Source organism: Kryptolebias marmoratus, linkage group LG23 (assembly GCF_001649575.2).
Source record: "Kryptolebias marmoratus isolate JLee-2015 linkage group LG23, ASM164957v2, whole genome shotgun sequence".
Lineage (NCBI taxonomy): Eukaryota > Metazoa > Chordata > Actinopteri > Cyprinodontiformes > Rivulidae > Kryptolebias > Kryptolebias marmoratus.
In genome coordinates, this window is record NC_051452.1 from 1,703,223 (window position 1) to 1,725,223 (window position 22,001).

At 40.6% G+C, this 22,001-nt stretch overlaps 1 long non-coding RNA gene across 5 annotated transcripts in view; it reads right to left on the minus strand.

The window, feature by feature from the left end:
• The window catches only part of LOC119616745, a 319,450-nt gene that overhangs the window by 255,625 nt on the left and 41,824 nt on the right, over window positions 1-22,001 (minus strand). For all 5 annotated transcript variants that reach the window (XR_005232755.1, XR_005232754.1, XR_005232758.1 and 2 more), the window contains exon 3: window positions 14,732-14,813. This is a non-coding gene — a long non-coding RNA (uncharacterized LOC119616745). The remainder of the gene's footprint in view (window positions 1-14,731; window positions 14,814-22,001) is intronic.

Consider the following 22,001-nt stretch of genomic DNA (forward strand, 5'->3'; position numbering starts at 1 on the left):
GGGGGGGGGGGGGGGGGGAATTGAAATACTGAGGGATGAACAGCTTGGATAGAGGGCCGTGTGGCAGAATTATCGGCGCTATTATGGCGCTCATAGCCAGTAATAGCTGTTCCGACTGTAATGGCTCAGATGGTTGATAGGGTGAGAGTAAAAATGACTGGCATTTATTATTGTGCATCACAGCCCGCCATCATCTTCGAGGATTATTAGCAGTTGCACGGTACGGAAAAAAATTAAATAAAATACAACAGTTTCCTGTTGTAAATGTTTATTATTTATATATCTTCCAATAGCAATGAAAGATTTAAACCCTCATCCATTATCGTAGCTCCTGTATATTATAGATATTGTTATATATGTAATACCTTCCTTGCTTTTCTTTTCTTTTTAGAATATTAAATAAGAAGATAATTCCCTGAACAGTGAAGGCAGGATTACAGAAACGCTTTAAATATATTTTGCAGATCCCCGTCATGGACTTAGAATAGAACGTAGCCACAATTTTTGACAAGATTTGGGTGTTTCCTGTCCTTTTCTTGAGCAGCTTTTAAGTGCACGGTGGTGGACGGTGCCGATCTCCAGCAGCGAGAGGCGGGGGTTACGGGTGCCGGTCCAAAAACACTGATTTTTTTTTTCCTGCGCGCACAAATTTGTAAGTTTCGGCGCTACCGTGGTGTGCTTGCCAACTTCCAGCGCCACCAAAGAGGTGTGTACAATCTTGGGGGGGAACAAAAACCAAACCAGGGTGACTTACACAGAGTAAATCGGCGCAATGATAATGCTCTAAAAAAGAATTTGTGACATTTTGAAGCAAAATTAGAGGTCTATGAACTGATTCCTTCTTAAGTGCTTGAATTCCTTTAATTTCCTTTACTCCCCTTCAAAGAATTGACAGTACTACTTTGATTTATTATAGTTCAAATTACCTCTGACTTGCATTATTTAAAAAAAGAGCTTATTTCAGAGATAAAGGCTTATTTGAGAAGGAAAAAAAAAGAAATTTGTTAAGATGACGCCGCTATCAGCAATTCCAGGGTATAAAGCTAACAAATTGCAGGGACAATAGCCTTCCAGTGTTCACGCTAATACTGTTTACACAGAATGACCATAAATGTGTCAACTCCCAGTAATTTATGGATGGAGCAAAAACCTAATAAAAAGTCCCTGAAATATTCCAACGGTGGCGAGGTGACTTCAGATCTTACACTCTGAAGCACCTGAGCCACGGTCGATGTGCGTCCTGGGATATGGTGACCTTCGTGTCGAGTCGTACGGAAGGTGACGGCAGGTCCTTGAAATGCTGAGAGTTTTCTCTCTCTCCACTGACTCTTTACCTAAGCTCCACCGAGTGCTCAGAAACACACGCAGGTACGCGCGCGCACACACTTCTCACTTCACTCTTTACCGCCCTAACCCTTTCGCTCATCTTTTTATAGTTTTTCCCCCACAGGTGAAACCTTTTTCTTTTCCTCTTGGAACGGCCTTCGGTTTGGAGAAAGATTTAAATTAAAACGTACAAATATTATATTTTGCCTAGACACAAAATGGAAGCATCATCCGTCACATCTCCTGATGCCCAGGTGAACCCACTGGTTTCAGAAAAACGGGCTTTCCATTGTATCCAAAGTTTTGACCAGATTGACAAACTCCATTCCTCGGGGGGCGCTCTCCTGCACGTTTTTGGTGCGTTCTTGATTTAAAACACCTGGTTTACATGGATGACTTGTTGCCATGCTGCTGGAGAACCTGATGATTTGGTGAGGAGCTAATTAAACCATTTGAATCAGGTGTGTTGGAGCAGAAAGACCTGAAACTTCCAGGACAGGGAGCCTTGAGGCCTGGAGTTTGACTCCCCTGTTGGAGGGCCAAATCCAAAGGGGACTGCTATAAACTCCCATTTTAAAAACGTGAAAGTGCGTTACAAGAAGACCACTTCTTAAGGCTTTCCATTGCTGTCCGTTTTGCATTACATGGTTATTCTAGCAGGAAACAATGTTCCTGTTGGATTGGATGCACCAGTTTGAGATCATTGTGGATTTTCTGCAATCGGGTCAAAATTATGCATACAAAAGAGAGGATTATGTAATTTCCCTTTGGGATTAATAAAGCATTTTTTAATTGAATTGAATTGAATTGAATATAACGTATATAAACCCCTACTACTATTTGGTTAAACAGCCCTTACCCAAGTTGCATCTTGACATGCTTATTGTGGCCATCGACAAGTTTCTGGCATATTTCTGACCACTCTTCTTGTTTGAACTGGTAGAGTTCATTTCAATTGGTTGACTTCCTGGCAACACTGTCCTCACTGTTAGCAGGGACACCGGTGTTTCAACAGTTTTCAGTTCAAGGTGAACTTGAATCTCGATGGTTCTTGGGTTCTTCCTGAACATCCTAATCGAGTTCTTGTCCTTACATCTTCCTTGTACTCTCCCCCCATTGTTTTGGGCGTTGATACGAGTGTCTTTAAACCAATCCAGTTCGTGTTGGTAAAGAGAAACTCTCTAGAAAACACGTGTCAAACTCAAAGCCCGCGGGCCAGATCCGGCCCTCTGTAACATTTCATCCGGACCTCCAGTCTGGTTCAGATCGAGTCTCTGATTCTTATTTTGCTTAAAAAAACGGAAGTTTTCTCTGACAGTGACTTAGAAGCCAACAATATATAGTTTTAATTTCTGTATGATCAGGTTTTTGTCTGTTTTAATATTAAAAACTTTATTTAAAAGCTGAGTGAGGCGTAAGCTAATGATGTGCTTTTTGAAGTTTGATCTATTTATGTGTTCATTAAAGTCTGTTTGCTCTAAATTCTGTATAATCTGTAACTGGGAAAAGGTCATTGATATTTCTATATGAATGATTTGACATAATACATCTAAAACTAATTAATTTATGTAATTTTTGATAAATATTGATCGTGATTGGCCCTTGGCTAGGAACAAATTTTTTATTTTGGCCACCCTTGCGTCACTGGGTTTGACCCCCCTGGTTTAAAACCTCAGCCCCACTTGTTAAATGACTCAGGCGAATGTGTTGTACAATCAGGAAAAAAGAACCCCACTTTAAAAGATCTGAACCGACGCTTTAAGCAGGAAAGCACATTTGCACACACTTTCCATTTCCTGTGTCGGCAAGCCACAAATTGATCTTATAAATGGTTTTTGATGCAGGTATTTTATCCCCCCCCGCCATTAATACACCTTAAAATAACCTATTTCTATAGAGAAAATGGACACAAGCGGAGGAGTGAAGTAAAACCAGTGTGTGGATCAAAACAAAAATTGAGTTCCACTTCAGAAACCACAGTGGCTTCTAGAACCGAGCTATTATTTTGGATAAATGTTTTATTTCTTATCAAAGTTTACTGTTTGATTTTTTTTTTTTTTTTGCTGTGTGCGGTGTAGATTTCCCTAAAGGAAAATAGTGGTATAGAGCAATACGCCACTTAAAATGATAGATGAAACAATCCAAGGTCCCGAGTTTGCCGCGTCCATTGTTCACCATTTATTTATTTTTTATTAGAATTGGCACTCCGAATGAAACGGTGCCAGAGATCTGTCAACTTTTTCCTCAGCGCTCATCTCCTCATTGTCTAAGGTTATGATTTTAACTGGAAGGTATACCAGCAGAAAGCAGGGGGAAAATGACTCATTGTGTCATTATCAGCCTTAAATAGGTGAGGAGAAACAGTATTATATTACAGAGGTGTTGATAAAAGTTTCACATTAAAAGCGCCACTTGGCAGTGAGAACTCGTCCCACCCAGTTTCAACAAGCTTATTAGCTAGAATGGATTGCAATCAACCTTTAAATATGTTTAGGAAAATGGGAACTGAAACTGAACCGTTCATCCCTCAGATTTAAATTTCTCATTTTTGCTGCATGACGGGAAGTCAATGAAGCATTTTCGCCATCATAAGCATAATTGCTGCGATTTGGCAGTTGGGTTTAACTTATCCGTGTCAGTTCCACTTTTTGTGTAGGAATATTATTAGCAAGTGCTTTGGCACAATAATGATGATTTTAGCAAATCTCAAGTGACAAGGCTTTTATTTTTATTGACAGTTTTACAAGTAAGTCGCAAATTCGCCTGAAATTAAACTGTAACAACAGCCGTGAAATTATCCATATCCAGAACTCCCATTAAGACATTCAATGAGTCTTTAATGTTGTGCTTTTCACAGATTGTGCGTCATTTAATACAGAAGCGTACTGCGACTACACACGGCTTAAAAACCAAAACCCAAGAAAAAAAAAAACAAAAGAAACCTATATATATATATATATATATATATATATATATATATATATATATATATATATATATATATACTCGAAGCGTTTGCTTTCGCACCACCAGGGGAACAATGTGATTGCGCAACACTATAAAACTCATAAAAATATTTCGAAATATATGTACATATATTTTTAGTTGTGTAAGATAAATAATTTATAGTTAATGATAAGTAAAGTCGTTTTGTTCATTGGTGACATATTTCCGCCCCGGGGCGCAAAAATCTTTGCCCATATTCTCGTTAAAAGTTGCACAAGCGCAGTAGCTCCTCTTTAATACACGAGATGGGATGAAGCTGACTCCGCCTCCCGCCGCCGGAACGTGGGACTCCTCCCGCCACGGGGGCTGACGTCACATCCTGTCTGTCGTCACATCCTATCTGTCCTAAAGTTCGCCTGATTGAAAAGTCGAGCCGCGGGTGAGCTGCCTTTGATTCAAAGACAGCAATAAGTTCATTACGTGACTAAGTTACATAAATAAGCTCATAGTTAATAATTAGTTTAAGAAAATTGATGCTAAAAAAAACTGTTAAAATGTTTTGGTTTTGAATTCTAATCGGAGTGAGACATCCGATCTACGTTCAGAATACGTGACGTAGTGAGCGCTCTCACCATAAAACAAGCTTTGACGTAGTTTCTCCGGTAAAGTTTTGAAAAATAAGGGAGAAAACAGATAAATGTGTCCTACAGACCTCCGTCTTTGTAAGTATTGGTGTTCAGGAAGCACTTGTGCATTTATATGTACATTATAAAGTTGTTTTAGTTGTTTTAATTTGTGTAAATACACTGGTGTGATACCTTAGTATATGTCTATTTTGGATTTATAGCCCCCCCCCTGGAGAAAACTCCACCAGCCGCCACCGAGCGCTACATATTAAACGTGTGATGACGTCTCCCTCCTACCATTACCTTCCTTTCCTTCTCCCTTTGTGGTGAAATTCTTCACATAAAATGCAAAATTACTGTGCCATCATCCATCTTCTCCTTTGTAATTCATCTGCTTGTTGTTGTTTAGGCATTTAAATCTGCCAAGCGGCCGCAAAGACCACAATCCACCGCTACACCAGGCCCTCGAAACGCTACCTCACTTGGTGGCTCAAAAATGAAATGGCGGTCAGTTAGCTTCGACCCTCCCAAAGTAAATGTAGTTTTATTAGCGCGGGTGCTGCAGGAGCTCAGCCAATCAATGTGCGGACACTTATGTGACCAATCAGGTCCCCTTTGCGTCAATCAGGGGTCCTTATTAAGCTAAGAAAGAGCCTACAATAATAGAAAACGCCCCAATAAACAGTTTCGAGACTGTGCAAAGGCCATAATAACACCAGTGTACAAAACAATTAAAAAAAAGAGGCAGATTACCCTAAATGGTTAGAGAGACTGTGACCCAAAAGCACCTAAATATAGAGATTATAAAACTGATTTAGAATGTAAATTGTAATATATCCGTTGGGTAAAAATGTTTGGCAACCACTAAAACCAGCAAACATTTCTCATCCAGCAAGGGCCCATTTGAGTGTTTTACAGGCTGATCATCCTAAAGTTGCTACAGGGCATGTAAACTTAGAATGATTTGCTGCTGACTGCCTTTAAATTTAGCGTCGACAATCCCGGTTCCGCTGACCACGGTTCCTTTAGTCTTTGTCCCGCACCGTGACGAGGTTGACGGTTTTATATTTTAGTTTAATAGCCATCGCGTCGGGCTCCGCGCCGGAGTGCTTAAACACCCAAGGTTGTCCTTTCCTGACAGCTGACGCCGCCTTGAATCAGGCGCAGCCAGCTGGCGCGTCGAACACTTCTGCCTAAAAGACGTTACGGCCGTCCCGGAGGGAGCGGGACACGAGGTTGGCCCAGAACTCCCCTAACAGCGACCCTCACTTAAGGATTTTTTTTTTTTTTTTTTGGGGGGGGGAGAAATCGACTGACGTGAATCCGCTAACATCTTTTCATATCTGCCTTTTCACGGGCTTCTTTTTCTTTATTTTCTTCTGTCACTCGGTCTTAAAGTTTAGGGATGCGGGGGTAGATTTCGGGCGATCCGAAGCTTTTAAGCTGTCGACCCATCTCTCTGCCAGTGGCTTTTTAGATGATTGATCCCGTGTGTAGCTATAATCACAGACAAAGCGAGAAAAGAGGCCTGCGATTCCAAATAATTCCTTTTAAGACGCTTTTCCCTTCAATTCAGACATTTATTTATTTAACCACGCTTTTCAGCTAAATTCAAGTTGCGTCTTGTCGATTTCACAGCTTTCTTGGTTCAATGTGTCAGCTGGACCTCATAGCTGAAATATACACTGTTAGTTTTAAGGTTCTTGCACGTATTGCTATTGCGCGGTCAATACCTTTGTGGTAATTTAAGACGACGTCGAACCAGTGGTAGCCTGTTGGAACAGCTGGTATTACATGCTTTTTGTGCCTTAGTTGGTCGTTTCAGCTTTAAAGTCCATTGCCCTGTTACCTGGACGCCATGCTGATGCAAAGATGTTTGATGTTTCACGCTGCATCCAGGTCCCCTGCTGACTGGAAGCCTGCCTGAATTAAAAGTGACAATTAATTCCCTTCGGGGTTTAACAGTCATTCATCTCCCCTCCCCGATGCAACAGGATGCGCCAGATGTTTAATCGGTATGTCGTAGCGTGCTGGGGCGCGGGCATCGAAGCAAAGACTGAACAAACCGATTAAAACGGCAGAACCCGTCGTTTCAGAAGCCCACCGTCCTGGCAAAACGGCTGGAAATGTTGAACAATGCCTCCAATCCCAGACATTAAACAGTGGAGACTCTGAAGAGTTGCACTGCACACAGGAAATCTCGACCAACTAGCCTGACGTTGTCGGACCTCTGCTCAGTGATGAAAACGGGGAACCGAATCTCTATTTTTTTGCATTCACCATCGAATCATGAATTTAGTTTATGCTCTGCCAGTTCGGCACATTCTCAACCAATATATGGGTTTGTGTGCCCATAAAACTTTCCACAACCCATCTAATATAACGTTGAGCACTTTGAGTCCTTAATATTCCCCTTAGGACCTCGCCAAGCCCTTGCAAAAAACAATCAACAGTCTGGCTGATGGTAGCAGAGATAGTGCTGTTCTTATGTTTTTATGTCTTTTTTTTTTTTTTTTTTTTTTTTTTTTTATTACCCTGCGTCATGTGACTGCTGTTATGGCTTTCATTTTATTTTTCGTTTCGTACAGCGCCGCGGTCCTTTGTGGTTCTTTTGAAGTGGTTTTTATAGAAAGTTAGAATGGACTGGATTTCATCCGGTGTCAAGTAGGTGTTAAAGACATTTCCACATTAGCGTGTTCTGTGAAAGAAAATACTGCATTGAATGTTTTGGGATTTGTCATTCTCAAAGGAAAAAAAGTAAATGACCTATTTAATTTCTGCTATAGACTAGGAGTACATTTTTTTCAGTTCTAAGTTGGTGTCATTTAGTCATCTTGGTTTATACGTGTTTGCATTTGGCATTGAAGGAGGGGGGAGGGTCTTGTTTTTTGTGTGTAGTTTTACATTTCGGTGTCCAAATAAGAACATCCAACAATAGCCTTGGGCCAGCATGAAGGCAAGCTTGCCTTGACACTTTGACTGACAGAGCTCTTGGCTGAATTCTGCGGTTATATAACCTGAACGGCAGAGCTCGAGATCATCCCGGTTCACACAGACTGCTTCAAACTAGAGCACAGCTCCACACCCACAACTTGGGATGGAAACCGGCTTCAGGAGAAGTGTAGGACGGTAGGTAACCAACACTCACTTCCTTTCTATTTATTGATTCTGAATTGAGGAAATAAGGGAGAGGAATTGATTGGAAGCTGTTCTGTATCGCAACTTTTTTTTTTTTCTCCTTCCTTCCATTGTTCCTTATTTAGATTATATATATTAGAAATTCTTATGTTGGCTGTTCAGAGGGCCTTGGTACTGTTAGTTAGAGTTTGTACCTTAGTTTAGTCATGTTTAGACCTTAGTTAGTAATTTGGTACCATTTAGAAAGCTCTGTATCATTAGTTTAGCATTCTCATGTTTTAGACTATTTATCCAAACTGTACACTTAGTTTTGTTTATCTTGTTTAGCTTTTGTGTTTCATTGTGTTTAATTGTGTTTCTGTAACTTTGTCTGTAATTTTGTTCTTGTGTTGTAAAGCACTTTGAGTCGCCTCGTGCTGAAAAGTGCTACATAAATAAATGTACCTACCTGCCTACCTAACTGAACTGCTGCTATCCAATAAATTCCCATTTGCCCTTAAATATGGACACTTAAATCTCTGGTCCTTTACCAGAGGCCCGAGAGCTTCAGGGTCATTGTTTTAATTTGGGCATCACTGGCACCACTGCGACTTCCACACCATTTCCTCTTCCTCTTTTAGTTTTTGTTCTGTTTCAAGGTTTCTAAAATTTCCTCCTGATGTTGGTTTTACATCGGAGTGCTCCATCCGCCGAAAACACGAGGTTCAATACATTTTATTGGAGAACGCTTCACTGCAGTTTCCCATGTTGTCATGATCATGTGACTCAAAACAAACTTTTTTGAGATTAACAGGATTGGAAACACGCCATACTATATGCAAAAGTTATGAACGAATAATTTAGATAATCAAAAATAAACCAAATTAAGTGCAAATCAATGGTTTACACTATAGGAAAACAGAATAATTAGTCGGGTGGTCTGTACAAGTAAAGAATAAGACTAAAATCTCATAGGACAAATGCAAATTGAGAACTTTACAGTATCTTTTTCTGATCAACTCTGACATTTGTTCAATCACGGCTTAATTAAATCTTGTTTTTTTTTAAAACTTGGTTTGCCAGCACAAAAAATAGATTTATATATATGAGTACAAATCCAGTATAGTGAGAAAAGTAGGGCAGCAGCAGCGGGGCTATGGTCTTCGGAGGATTAGAGTATTTTGTTTACAGTACATTCCATATTTCCTTCCATACTGATGCAAACATGGCTGTATGTAACAGACAACTGAAACCGAATCCTGTTTGACAAAATAAACGACTAATGTGATCAAACCACCAGTGAGAATGGCTGCTGTTCCCACACAGCCAAATGAAAGCGACGGAAGTCTGCCAAAAACAACCTTGAGGGAGAAACGAACCAGCAGGACGCCTATTTGAGCGGTTAAAAAACAAGCGATACGCTCAAAACATCCGACCGGAGTCGTTGTGTTCCATAACCGGGGAGAGCTGGCGGCCACGGCTCAATAAGACATTCCTGGACTCCTCTTGCGACTAACCAAATACAGCCGACACTGAGGGTCAAACACGGGGGGAAATGTAATCCACTGCTAAAACAAGCTTTAATAAAAAAAAGGCTTCATAGCTAAACAATCAACGATGCATCATCTGTAAAAGACTTAGTCAAAGTACAACAAAGATGCACGCGTTTCATTTTTTTTTTTTACATTTAAATACTCTATTTGCAGGTAAATCTTCGCTGGATCACAGAGTTGTTTTAATTGTGGAACAAGCGTATGAGCGGCGTTCGGAACTGTAAAGTCGAAGGTGCAAATGGTGAACCATTATGCCTACGCTCGGCTTTATATCATCAGTCATACGTTTGAGTGCGTTTTGGCGATGCGAATGAGCCGTATTCGTATGAAGGGCGAGGATTAGTCTGATCTCCAGAGCTTGGGGTGGGGAAGGATTGCTTGCAGCTGTTGACGCCCACCCCTTCCTTTATGTAAATGGGGTCAGTAATAAGGAAAAAAAAAAAAAGGAAAGAAAGAAAAGGAGGAGCTTAGAGTTGCTGAATGGGATCTAACCCAGCTCAGACCAGACACGACTTCCACCTGTTTCGGTTCACAACAATCCAGCACACATCCTATTCTCTCACTCTCATCATGGTTGTTTCCATACCAACGGAAAAAACAGAGTTAAAAAAAAAAAATACAGCACTGAAGGGATGGGTAGACTGGACAAAAGGAAGATTCAACGAAAATCTACAATAAATGTTTAAAACCTGCCATGAAAGATTTCATAACCCACAAGACGAATCGTAATAAAAACTTTCAGAAAGTATCCAGTGGACAAAGATCTAAGTCTTTTGGAGTTGACCCAATTCAACGTGGCCAAGTGGCCTCAGAAAAACACAAAATGGGTACAACTCAGACATTTTTACTGATAATGGGCTAAATTTAATTCAGTTCAATTCAATTCAAAAATACTTTATTAATCCCAAAGGGAAATTAAATGTTGACGTAGCTCATTTAAATCGAGGAGTTCTTAGAGATGGTGATGGCTGTGGGCAGCGGTCCGTTTTACAACCGATGACGGTCTCATGAAGAGGATGGTCAGGGTTGTCCATGATTTCCTTGATTTTATGCAAAATCATTCTTGGCATCATCATCAGAAGCAGCCTTTTTCATCAGGTTGTTGAGCCTTTTTAGGTCCCTGGCTCTGAACAGATGATGACAGAGGAGATGACACTCCCAACAACAGACTTATAGAAGATCTGCGACATCTTGCTGGAAACCTTGAAGGATCTAAGCTTCCTCCAGAAGTCCAGTCATTGCTGCAAGACATTCCCCAAAACATACTCTGACTGCGTAAGCTCAAACATAACGCTATTTTCACAACTTTTCTTTGTTTAAAACTCAGCGGTTGACACGCATTCCTTCAAAGAATCCAAGGCCTTTAAATTTACAAGTTGCTATAAAAGCACGACCCGAATGATTCGGTAATCCAGCGGTCAAAACACATGGTCGCCACAATCTTGTGGTTTTGAGACAAAACCGTTTTGCTTTTGAGCACCAAATTCAATTTGACTCAGTTGACTTGACGTTCTGCCGATCGTTGTTTGAAGACGAACCCCTTGGATGATTTTATTCACCTTCACCGCGAGGGTCATCAATCAAAAGTCATTACGGAACTTTGCTCGGTGACAGCGCGGCCTAACGCAGCGATTACACGCCGCTGATGAGAAAATAAAGGCTGGCCTCGGCGGTGGATGAGAAATCGCAGCCCGAGTGCGGCCGGGCAGCTGGGACGGCGCCGTCCTCCGAGTTGACATTTATAATCAAACGCTGACATCTGTCATTGCTCCCTGTGGGGCCTTGTCTGTTGTGATTACAGTACGGATGAATAATATTTGCATAAATGCATTCGATCCAATATTTTTCAATTTTATTTTATTATTTTTTTGAATTTCCCCCCGTTCAGCTTTATTTGGATCAGCTTGTTGAAAACGACATAAATCAGGTTTAGCTTTTTTCCAATTCCTCATTAGGGAACGGGACGACGCTTTTCACGCCACGCGTCTGACTAAAGGGATTTTGAAAACCCATCACGGCGCGGCAAAGCTGACTCGTGGTTATTGCCGCGTTAATGCGCCGGAAAAACGAGAGGAAAATTATAGTGGGGACCAACCGGAGCTTTGTCCTCTGATATTTTCTAAATACCAAGGGGTCGCTGTAATTTCACACCATCAACATCACCAAATTAGGTGCGAGTGAGCAAGTGGGCAGATATTCTGCAGCCTGGTGTGTAAACACGCCAACACGTAGCGTTTAGGAGAGCTCACAAGTGAATTAAAGCCTAAAACACCAAGTTTAAGCTCAATATCTGTACAAATTGACTGACTTATAGACATTTTTTTGCTAACAAACAAACAAACAGGGCTGATGTCAACAGTTAATGCCAAGGTTTTAAGATGTTCCACAATATGTTGTACTGAGGACATGTTGGAGGTGACATTTAGCTACTATATTCCTTCATTTTCACCTTCTGATGGATGGACATATTCGAACAGTAAAGCTGAGCTCACCCGCGAACCTCTATAACCCTTTAAAAATGAACTCCGATGGCAGAAAAACACTGCAAGGTATTTTTTGTTTGTTTTTCTTTTGGGAAGGGGGTGGGCGGTAAGTGTTCTGTCAGAAAGAAGAACCTTTAGAAAACAGCTTGGCGTGTCACTACCAGGTGCCGAGGTAAAAGTGTATTAATCCGGTAACAGAGTCAAAACACCTCGATTGGGAGGTCATAGTGCACCACTATGTCATACCTTTCCTTTTGTTTTTGATGTCTTTTTAAAAGATACCAAAGATAAAGTGCAGTTTGGTTCACTAAGCAATGCTTCCCCTCTTCTACCTGTTGCTCCAAGTCGTCATTCAGATGCGTACGGTATAACCGAACAGGAAGTTCCTCTAAATCTTTATAATTGTTGAAAAGAAAACAATGGTTGGTTGTACATTTTATCCAGTGGATAATGCAGTTAGTTATGGCTTGTCTACCAAAACAAGCAACATTCAGACTCTTTTGAAACAAACGTTTGCAACAAGCTACAAGGGTTAGCACGTGGGCAGGAGAAATATATGCAGCCTACTACTGCAGGTTGTGGAGACTAATAATCAAGCTAATCATTTACCATTATCAGGTTCTGAACATTACAATACAGAGAGCAGAGTAGAAGAGAAGTACTATTGTGTGCAATATACACAATTACTTTGGAAGAAATTTGTCTTGTTTTTATCTGTGTATTAAAAATCAAACTAACTATATTGTTTCATTCAATATTAATATCTTATTATGCTTATAAAATAATAATTTAGGCAGCAAAAGTAATGGTAACTGATTCTTTGTTTTTAAATAAAAGCAAATAAATCGTAATGCATTTTTTAAATTTTTGTTTTGATACCATAATATTGTGTTGTTTCTGTTCAAGGTTAGAATCTCGCACTGGCCCGTGCTTAGTCATTGCCTCCACCTTTCTATGAAACGGTTTTTCCAAAGGAAAAAAAAGGGTGAATCCCTCAACAAGCATTTTTATACGTATGTAATAACACCCTTACAGTATCGTTACACCTCCAGCATTCATTTCTAGGCATTTCTTACCCGAGTAACTCTCCTCACAGCGCAGTGTTGCTGCATACATGATGCCGTTTTAAAAAAGCTTTATGCACCCTCCACGCAGCCACTACTGAAGGACAACGTCTCGTCCTGCATTTTAATCAAGCGATGCTGCTCATTGCTATTCAAAGTGCGGCGGATTTCAAGAAAGGTTTAGATTTAGCCCGGCGATCTTTTTTTTTGCAAAAATTATTTTCACAACTCAATTATGTTGGTAGCATCAAATGTTGTGCCTTTCCGTGTTGCCGTGGCCAAGTAATAGTCTTATCCCTGATCCCTGGCCGAGCTTTGTGAATGCACAGCAACATTTCCATGCTGAGCACCACTATGTTTCCTCTCATCAAATATATTACCCCTGCATTCCTTCTCCTTAGTACCACACTGCGCTACCAGCTATTTATAGCACAAACATATTGATCACTCCCTGTCCCACCCTCTATCACTCTGTTCAGAGCGAGGGAGGCAAAGAGAGGGAACATTTTACGACCTTACGCTTGTGTGTTTGTGGGCTGAGATTGTGCATATGTACAGTATTTGTGGGCTGGAGGAGAAGAGCGAACCTATAATTCACAAAAAGCAATAATGTTTGGCCTATGTTTGTGTGTCTGTGTGTGTGCTTGTGTGTATTAGTTTGTCTGGCTCAAACCTCTGGTGCAGACTTTACTAAAACAAAGTAATCACTGGATGTACATCTACAAGCAATTAAATTCTGGAGTCAAGCTGAGTCAAAATGGCGATTGTGGTTAAGAGACTGTTAGAAACTCGAATATGGCTATAAGCTGGTCGATTTGAGGTCAAGGGTCATCCACAGCACTAACTGATAACGCAATCACATGAGATCGCACAGAACATTTTCAAGATTTGACCAAAGATCTTGTTTCTCAACAGAAGATGATCTTATCCCTCCAAGAAATGCTCAGCCTCAATTTCAGCACCGGACAGTTCACTTGAATTAAACAGCCTAATATTAAAAAAAGGTGAGGCATTTTGGTGTGGCCACCATTAATTCATCAAACAGAGTTAATATTCCCTATAAGCAGACAAGAAAGCAGTGATAACGTTGAAGTTTATAGTCTACAAGAGCATGTTTTTAAATCAGAAAAGACAAGTTTCATTATGTTATATTGTTTGCAGCAATTCTCATTCAGGAGACCCATCAAAGTAACAAAACAAAACAAAAATTGTCTTTTGATGATCAAGTTCATTCCCTTCTGCAACTAGCTGGACGGAGTTATTTTTAACGGGATACGATTGTGATTGACATTTCGCCTTCGAGCAAACAAGAATCCGTTTGATTTGACCAGATCTGCGCCGTTTCGTTTCACACGTTTGCCGACTGCCACTTCAAGGCTTCTGTCGTGCGATTCAAAGAAGCTGTCACTTCCTGCTAATCAAGACGGTGTCGTGGCTCCAAGGGTATTCCGGATGTCAAGTGAGTTCCCTTGACTTGCCCCTTTTTGCGTGCTCTTAGTGTGGACGATAGTGAGTTTTGGGATTTGTCAGTCTTTTTGTTTGTAATATTTTCTTATTTTACCTTTTTTTTTCGTTTAAACCGAAGATATAGATAAGTATACATCCATTTTATTTACCTGCTTGTTCCCGTTCAGGGTCGAGGGGAGCTGGTGCCCATCTGCAGTGGTCAGTGGTCCTAGACAGGTCACCAGTCCATCACTGGGGTCATATAGAGACAAATGAGACAGCTATTAACATGCGTATTCAAATGAAGAGACAGTATTTGGACTGTAAAAGGAAACCAGAATCCCACATAAAAACAATTTTATATGCTTTTGTACCATATATCGTAACAAGTCGTATCTAATGTGAGTAAAATACTTGACATCTTGATTTTAGAGTGAGTTTAGGCTTCTTGCTAGAGGCCCTTCCCAAACATTTGAATGTTTGTCTTGTCGCATTGTCACAAGGCTCGCACTGCGCTTAAAATTAATGCACGGCTACACCGCGGCCTTGCAGAAAATATAAATCCAAGCTGTCTCTGCACCCACACCAGAAGCCTTCTCATCAGATTAGATAATCAGAAAATGACAGCAGTCCTCTCAATCTTATCTCCTTGGCAAACGCGTTTCTCTGTGGCCATGTGCGGATTTGCGATTGAGGAAAAGCTCTAAAAAAAATCTGCTCGGGGTTTTGGGGTCTACAACAAAAGGGTTTGTGGGTGTTCGTCAAGCTGTCCGAAAGCCACTGTGTGGACTGAAAAGCCAGCGTATCTTTGTCGCTGGCATGGACGGGTCCAACGCGGCAGCTGTTTAGCCACAAAGCTGATCAGTGTTAAGTTTTTAGGGAATATTATGCAAGGTAAAAGGGGGGAAAACAAGTCATCCGATGTACGGTAAAAAAAAAAAAACATACTTGGCAGGGGATTGGAAGAACCATCTGTCTGCCTCCATCTTTCACTGGCTCGCTTCATCCAATCAAATATCAAATAAAAGGGAATGAAGCCAATTGGTGAAGTCAGATGGCTTTTAAAGCCAGCAGGTTATACCTAGGAAGAGCTACGGAGAAAAGCCATCCATGTCAATCTCTTCTTTCCATTAGAAAATATAAAGCTCTTGGCTCTGCTAAACGGCTGCGGGAGCGTGATCTGGAGGTGAAACTCAGTCCTTCAGATTGGCTCGAAATTTGCAACGGAACTTTTCCTCAATGCACTTCTATCTATTTCCATACACGAACAAAATGTCAAATTTTTGTACAGAACTTACTATACCCGCTGTGCGTCTCCAGAGAATGTTCCCCAACCGTTCCAATTTGTGTTGTAAATGTCTGAAACACAGAGGTACTTTTAATCCATCTATTCTGGTCATGTGATCTCTTACAGGCTTTTTGGAAGGACATTCATTCTGTAACTGAAAAGGTTTTGGGCGTCCACTTCTCCTTGTCTCCTGTGTTTAATCTACAAAATTAAGTAATTTGAATGCACTTTCTAAATCTTTGTTTACCATTCTTCGATTCCTTGCTAAGAAATGTATCTTCCTACGATGGTCTTCATCACGTGTCCCTACTGTGAACATGTGGATCACGCAGATATCCACCATCCTCCCTCTGGAGAAACTGACTCGTGATCTCAACCACAAATCGGACGCATTTTTGAAACTTTGGGGCCCTCTTGAATCTTTTCTACTTACTCCTTAGTGTTTTAGTATTTTATTTTATCTTTTTTCTCCTCTTTTGTCGGCTGTGAGGCGACGTGGAATGGTAGAGTGAGCTAACACTTTATCTTATTCATGTGGAATCTTTTTGTTATTAGTTTAGCTATTAACAAAGTCATTAGCTATTAGTTATTAGTTTTGTTTTTTGTTTTTTTTTGTTTTTTTTTCTCTTTTGTGTTGACGTGGGAGGCAGCACGGGTTTCTTTTTTGTTCTTTGTATTGTAAATTGATCTAAAACTAATAAAAATAATATTAATAATTTTAAAAAAAAGAAAATATAAAGCTCTTATAAAAATTAAAAGCATCGATGAATTTTACTGCCTGTTGTTAAAACCTAAAGCCCAACCACAGCTGCTAGCGGATGATACAAATTAGCCAAAACCTCAGTTTGTAATTTCAAACTTTCTGCGATTTCGCGGGGTTAGGTTCTCCAGGAAGTGAGCTCGAGAGATAAACATCACAATTCAGAGCTTAGCTAACCTTAAAGAAATGTTAACCAAATACTGGTTGAAGACAACCGACAGAAAACCGATGAAGATACTTAAAATAATGCTTTTGTTTTGTTTTTTGCCTTTCATAGTATTTTCAATGTCAACTTATTAATATTATTTTACATAGGAAACCAATTTGTTTGGGTTTTTTTTTTTTTTTTTAAAAAAAGGTTCAAGTTGAATTTATAGCATTATGGGGCTACTGTTTTTGGAACAGTTTGACTAATGTGGTGCAGATTTATATGTATAACTAATAAATCTTGTCTTGTAGTAACACAATTTGCCACAACAACAACAGGCAAAATCCAACGCATATGTTGAGAAATACTCAACATATGCATTGGACCAAGACCTGCAGGCTGGACTTGGCCCCTGCTACTTTATTTGATCCACAAGATAACATTTTTACATATATTAGATATGACCAGTTAACTTTAAAGCCCCAAAAATTTGATTTCGGAGTAATTTATTAGGCGCCAATGTGGAAAAAAGCAACAATGAATGTCCAAATGAAGATGATCGAACTCTTGAAGAAGAATTTAGAGCCACGCATCAAGACAGTCTACATGTCTGTATTCTTAGCTGTATGTTTGGGTTTTGTAGGGTCGTTTGATGGACTGTGGTGAAATGGTTTAAGAAATAAGTGCTGATGGAGAACAAGGCATTTTTTGACCTCTGGAACATTATTCAAAAGGTTGAATGTCTTTGTCTCTGTGCGTGTATTTGTTTGTGTTACCTCTTTAGGACCGTTTCTCCCATACACACCAACTTTCAGGACCCACTGCTACGTTTGGGGAACCAAAACTTGGTTCTCGTATTGTATGTCCAAACGCCATTTTTGGTCAGGGTTGGTAATTATGGAGCCAGATCGGTCTCATGAGATGCACAATTGCAAAAACTAAAATCCACAATTTCAAAAGACTCACATCAACTTCAACTTCTCATAACAAGTGGATAATAAGCCAAACATCTCACTTACCGCTCCGATGTTGTCCCTAGAAGCCATGGTAAAGTCCAAATGCCTGATATTCACAAATAACGCAATGTCGATATTTTTTTTTTCTTTTCTTCAGTTTCTAACTCCTCCTTCTTGGTTTTTTCTGGCGGTTGGCAACAAACTTTTAGTAGCATTACCGCCACTTGCTGGTCTGGAGTGTGCACACCAGTCGCTAGTTTTGAAAGGTTTACCGACATTGGCTTAAACGTAACTCGCGTCCTTAAGATTGACTGAAGCAGGGAAACTATCTGATTGGCTTTTTTCTTAAAAAAAAAGCCGGTGGGTTTTGAGACGTCAGGGGAGTCTCAAAACTCAGACGCAAACGCAGCGCAACTCATAGGCCAGAATGAGCTCGTAAGTGTGAATCTCGTTCTGTGCATTTGTGGAGTCTTTTGAAATTGTGCATCTTAGTTTTTGCATTTGTGCATCTTATGAGACCGATCTGGCTCCATAGGTGATGGTCAGGGTTAGGTTACAGAAATGAATGGAAGTCGAGGCACGCTCCTTAAAAAGGACAGAAAACAAATCTGCCTGTGAGTGTGTGTTTGTTTCTCAATCAGTTTACCAAAATCTCATGAATCACTCAAATAATTTCACTGAAACTTTCAGATCGTCATCTTTGGATTGACATCTGCAACTGATAAATGTTTGGAGTTGGTCCAATTCACGACGGCTACCAAAGCTAATTATTATCAGTCACCACAACATGACTAAATCAGTCAATTTGACAAACTGAGCTAAATTTTGGTAGCAGTTGAGTCGCTCCTAACACATACTGAGCAAATCTTTCAATATACCATGAAACTGTGCAGTTATTTTTTAAGTTTTGACCAAAAAGCTTCAATCCCATCGATTCTCATTATAAGAAGATCTCAATTTAAAGCTCAGGAAAGGCTTTGGGTGAATGTTCATTTCTTTAAGGAATGCTAGGCCTGCCACTGGGTTCAATGAATGAGTTTGCGTTACAATTTGTACTTTATGACCATCTAACACGTAATCAATCTGCTGCCGAGCACTAAAGGTCCCATCGTGGCCCGAGCTAGCCTTTTATTCAAGACCTCCCTGTGAGAAAATGTAATTCGTAACACTACGTTAACACATAAGTAGATGTTTGTTAACATCCGGAGGCAAAGAGTTAAAAGGCGTCCGAGGGGAGTCGATGGGGGGAACAGCTGCTGCCGAGGTTATTTGAATTATTAATAAACGCAATATTCACAGGTACGCGTATATTAAAATCAGGCAAAGATACAGGAGTCGCATGAAAGCCATTCTCGGGGCCTGACGAGATTATCTTCAATCATTCCACTTGGTAACACGCACCTCTAGTTATGAAAAATGATAACGATTGATGAAGTTTGAAGTGTCGCCTCGGGGGCAGCAAGATCCCAGTTTGAATCTTAGCTGGGGCCTGTGTGGGTTGAGTTGAAATATTCTCCCTGTGCCTGCTTAATGAGTCAGATTAAGCCAGATTGATTTTCATTAAAGTATGAACTGGTTTAGTTCGTACAATAGCCTTTTGATGATAAAAAAATGCGCATTTGGGAGCCGATTAACAGTGTTGCCATCTGTCCGATCTACAGTTTGTGCCCTCTATACTTAACTGTGTGGAAACAATACGTTTATCACCAACACTGTATTAATTGGTCCCCTTCGAAGAGCATTCAAGTGCTTTCTGTGCGTTCACAGTCACCGCCTCAGCCCAAACACGGTCTAAACGCTCGTCTTCGCCCTTTAAGGTTCCTCTAGTCGCAGTTCGGAGCGATAACGCCTCCCACGCTCGGTCGCAGACTTTCCACGCACTACGTGAGAGCGTCGGCCAAAGAGCTCGGCTGAGATCGGTTGGCAAACGGAGCGGTGGAGCTAATATATCAGGGCAATGGGTTTAATTATGGCGGCAAGGCAAGAATCATTAGAGGGGTTCATCTGAGGGAAGTGAACTCTTCCTTCATAGTTCCCATCGGGTCATACGATAAGGGCTTTTATCGGTTCGGTCTAATCACAACCCATAACTTATGCTCTAAGGCCTTTGCTTTGGCCCGAACATCCCCAAAGGTTAGCCACTATCGGAGAGATTAGCACTTTAGCAAATTGTCTCGTTTGACTGATGAGAGGAGCCCCGACGCGGCTCTTTAAAAAGGTTCCTCGCGGGGGCAGCCCTCTTTGATGCTCCACGACCTCGGCTCTCCCCGCCGTTATTAGATGGCATTGAAGCTCGTTTAGCCGGGGCGAGCGGCACCATCCAGCGGCGGATGTCACCGAAAGAAGGCCGTTTACGTCACGGCTGATTTATTACAAGAGCTAAGACTCCCGAGTTCAGTTTTCAGAAAACTTTGTTTTGCTTTAAAGTGCTCCGAGTTTGAAACAGCTGGGGATTTTTTTTTTTACCCTAATAATGGAGATAAATGGTCTCGAGGCTTTAAACTACCACGGTACTTTCAGCTAACCGGTCATGGTCATTAGCTGGTAATTGATTGATAGAATCGGCCGTTCAATCCAGTTGACCCGTTTTTAGATCAATAACGCAAACTGTTTTCGAAAGACTTTGATGTTTTGAGGCGTTACTCACGAGCATGTCCTAAAAATCAATCGAATCCAACGCTTGACAACTCAACAGTTTGTGTAACCCACTCATACTGGCTGCTCCAGATTAAAAAGGGATATTTCAGATCTTTTAAAGCAAGACTCAGTCTCTGAATGACCTCGGGTTGGAGAATTCCACATCTACAACCCTCACTGTCTCACCAGAGCAACAAAAATTGTCACCAAGTCCGGGGCAAACAGGCTTAGGAACAGTTCCATCATTAGAGCCGTAAGTATGTTGAATGCAAACATGCACCAAGATTGGTTGTCAAAGTAATCTTTATTAATATAATTTAGTTATTAGCAGGTTTTCTACCTCAAGAGCTAAATAATACTAATTTCAATAAGCACCTTAAGCAACATCCCAACTTAGAGGGCTTTATTTTCTACAAAATATTTGTTTTTATTCATGTTTGACGCTGAAGGATAACCTTTTAATCTTTTTATAACCTGTACGATGACAATAAATTCTGATTTTGAAGAAAAAAATTAAATTCTGACCCAAATGACAAACTAATAGCTAGTCAGAGCAGGGCCAAAACCAAACTGGTACGCTGTAGTTTTTAAAAATTTCATACAAACACCATTTGATAGAGTTTTGTACCACTATCAGTCTCAGAAGACATTGTTACTTACATTCAATTCTACAGTTATTTTCAAGCCCAATTAAAAAATGCTTCTGTAAAAGTCTGGGGCACTTCTAACATGAAAATCTTAATATTTCCTGATGGAATGATGGTGTATTGCAAAACTGATGAGGGGTTTATGAAATATAGGTGTATAAAAAATGGCCTTAACTTGATAGGTTGTAATTTATTTAAGATTTTAATTGTTTTAAACTAGTTTCGCACTGAGCTGGGGCTGTTGGCGGCAAATTGAGAACGGCGTTCGAAAGGTAATGTGTAAAATGTCTTAAAACACTGGAAAGGGTTCTTTATTTCCCTTCATCGTGGAACTTTGTGACCTTTTTGAGAGACGACGCATCGCCTAAACTTTTCGAACACGTTCCGAAGCCGTTGCAGGGATCTGGAACTCGTTTCAAACCCTTCTCAATTTGGTTTCCAAAATAGAGCTGTATTTTTTGGGAGCTATGCATGCAAATCTTAAATGTGTTATTTGTCCTCCTGACATATAGGGGGCAGCAATGTGCTCGAGTTGCTACTAAATGCAAGAAGGAGAAAAGTTTAGCCGACACTCTTTACCAGTTGGTGGCGGTATTGATTCCTTCAGTTGTTTACCAACCACCAATAAAAATCAAGAAGAAGAAGAAACAGTTTGAGGAGTAGCATTAGCAATGTGGCGGAACATTTCGGGAGTTAAGCGGGTGGCAGACAACAAAAATGTTTTTCAAGAGTAGTCGAGGGAAGAACCGAAACTAAATCGATGGCGTCATGACGTCGGTCAGTGTGCGTTCGGGGTTCTGACGATCTGTACTTCCTCGTCAGATTTTCCTACCGTAGCACGGCTAAACAGAGATGTCTAACGGTCGGTGCTACCCGTCAAAAACTGCTACCGTCATGTTTACAAACCGAAAACTACAGCGGTTCGTGTTAATGTTAAATATCATCGGATACTGAAGTGGAAGCTTAGGAGTTATGCTTAGCATAGCATTGGAACAATTTATATC